We start from the raw sequence: 2,915 nt of genomic DNA, 5'->3' as shown, positions 1-2,915 counted from the left end.
CATCTTCCCTCTGTGCCACTCCTGCAAGTACTTGTGTCCTATGGCAAAAATATAAAAATAAAAATAAATAAAAAAAAAAATCACCACCACAGGAAGCCTGTTCCCTGGCTAGGCCAGAGACAGGGCTGGACAGATGGGACAGGAGGGCTGCAGACCAAGCTGAAGACAAACTGTCTCCAGAGAGTGTGAAAGGAATCCTACCTTCATGTCAGAGTCTATGAATCTGAGAACATGAGAGCAAAAACGCTCAAGACCCAAGCCAAGTCTTGGACCCACACAGAGAAACTGAGAGAAGCCATCCAGCCAGTCAGAGAGGGCACTGAAGCCCGTCTCCAATGCAGAGAGTGCTCCACATCCGGCCGGGTCCTTCCTAAAGAATGTGTCTACGGGGCCAGCAGGCCGTGCAGTGGTAAAGGCAGCTCGATCCCACATGGCCAACTGAGCACTTCAAGTCCCAAACCCCAGTGGCTTGAGAAACATGCCAGACACATTTGCGTGCATGCCCAAAATCCCAAGAGAACTGGAGGAGAAGGGGCTGTGGCGTGGCTATCCTCCCCACTGCCCCCGCCCTTGTGGAGGCGGTGATTTTTCACTCCCAGCTCCATCTCTGGCCCCATCTCTCTCCAGAGAATGCACATATCCTATAGTAAAAAACACCAACCACCAACAACAAAAAGAATGTGCCCATGTGGTTCTCAGGTAGCAATGGGATCTGCTCAGACTGAATAACTATATTTATATGTAATTAGGAAAAGGTTAACAGCCATTGGAGGCCATTTAATTTGAAAGCAGTACACCCAAGACAATCCTGTAAGCTTCAAGCCATAACTTGAAGGGATTCCAAATAAGGTGGCATTCCATAAACGTGCTAACCGCTGGCACTGTCCCCAAGTGTGGTGTCCTGAATCCAAGGTCACTATGTAGACAGAGACAGAATCATTTACATAATTCTGATGTGCTAAGTTAACTTGATATGACAGTTTTTTTCTTTTAACCATTACAGTATTAGCCGTCCGAGATGTCTCGGAGTAGCCCCGACCATGAAGGCTTGCTCTGCCTTCACTCCTACCTGCTCCCAGCTTCCCAGATGGTGACTCAGTGTCAGAAACCATTCGACTCAAGGCAGATAAAGATACAGACCATGGGATTTATGTGCAAACTTTTTTTTCAAAGAACATAGTTTTTACTTAAAAAAAAAAAAAAAAAAAAACTTACAAACTATAGTTATGCAGACATGTGTCAGGTGTTTCCTAAATGAACAAAGTAAGTCTGCCACATTAAAGGAAAAAATTGATGGTTTTGTTTGCCAATGATGAGACCGAGTGTTCAGGCAAAAAATCAGAGTTTTGAAAAACATGTATCTGCCACCATGAACTTGACAGCTTCCTAAAGATTCAAAGATCTTTCTGGGGGTCAGCAGGTGGCATAGCAGTTATGACTCTAGACTCCATACAGTCAACTACAGTGTAAGTCCCAGACCCAGAGGCTTGAACTCAGGCTGGGCATGTGTGTATGTGCCCAAATCCCAAGACATTCAGAGTGAAGGCGAAGGAATCGTGGCACGTCCAGTTACCCCGAGGTGACTTCTCACTTTCTGTCTCTCTCTCTGGCTAGCACATGCAACCTATAGCAAAGAAATCTCTCTTTTAAAGAAAAGAAAAAAGATTTTTCTGATTAGACAGGTTAATATATATCATATAATGAAACATGTCAATATTTGAAAGACTTCAATGAGTGACGTTACAAAACTATCCATGGATGAAGAGCCATTCACAGTACAAGACAGACCAATGACCTGTAATGAAACCGAGCACAAAAAATTTCACTGTTACAATTTTGGACTCCACGCTGCAACTAACCTTTTAAAAACTACCCTCTTTTAGAGTTCTGGTGTAGTATCAAATTATCTGAAAAGGTTATTCGGATATTCCTCCCTTTTCAAGTATGTGTCTACTTGAGGCCAAACTCTTTTCATGTCCTTCAGCCAAAACGACTTATTTCACCAGACGGAATGCAGAAGCAGCGTGAATCTGTGGTCTCAAGGGAGGTGCTAAAGAGATTTACAGTAATATAAGGCAGTCTCACTCACCTCACTAAACTCGTTTTGGAAAAATTACTTTAATGCTATCTATATTAATATGTATTGAACTTAATTCTTTAATGAATTAAATATTTAAGTTTCTTGGATTTAATTTCTAATACAGTAAACAGTGGGAGATAAACCCACATAAACAAAAGTTCTTCAGGGTTCACAGTAAGAAGATAAAACGATCTTGAGAGTACCAAATTCGAGACCAGCAGACGGTGTAATGGTTACATCACTGGACTTCCACGTAGTTGACCGTGGTTCAAGTCCAAGACCCAGTGGTTTAAAATTCACATTAGGCATGTGTGTGTGTGCCCAAAAATCCCAAGAGGAGAATGGAGGAGAAGGAATTGCAGCATGGCCAGCCCTGAGGGGTGACTTCTCACTTTCTGTTTCTCTGTCTCTCTAACGAAAACACATAGCCTATAGCAAAAATCTAAATAAATAAATATAGGGACCACCAAATTCAAGAATCATAGCTCTAAGTGATTCACACCCTAACTATTGGTCAATAACATCACTGAGAATACAGTCTGCCTATACTGGAGTATGCAATATACTTACAACTCTTATATATAAAACACCTTAAGAAAGGTTTAAAAAGAAAATAAAAAACTTTCAAAGACCATATACTCTGGTCATGGAAAGCATGCCCATAATCTCACCTGCAGAGTATAACTAGAAAATAAGTAATACCCACTGCCATAATCTCCACAGACAGCCTGGAAGAGGGAGGGCCCCACTACAAACATGGGCCCAAACACTTGCTAAAACGCCTGGCTTTTAAGAGAAGGTGGGTGGGGAGTGTAGAGTAAAGCCCCAGAGACAG

Source organism: Tupaia chinensis, unplaced genomic scaffold (assembly GCF_000334495.1).
Source record: "Tupaia chinensis unplaced genomic scaffold, TupChi_1.0 Scaffold000421_1, whole genome shotgun sequence".
Lineage (NCBI taxonomy): Eukaryota > Metazoa > Chordata > Mammalia > Scandentia > Tupaiidae > Tupaia > Tupaia belangeri.
Note: the sequence above shows the minus strand (reverse complement) of the source record.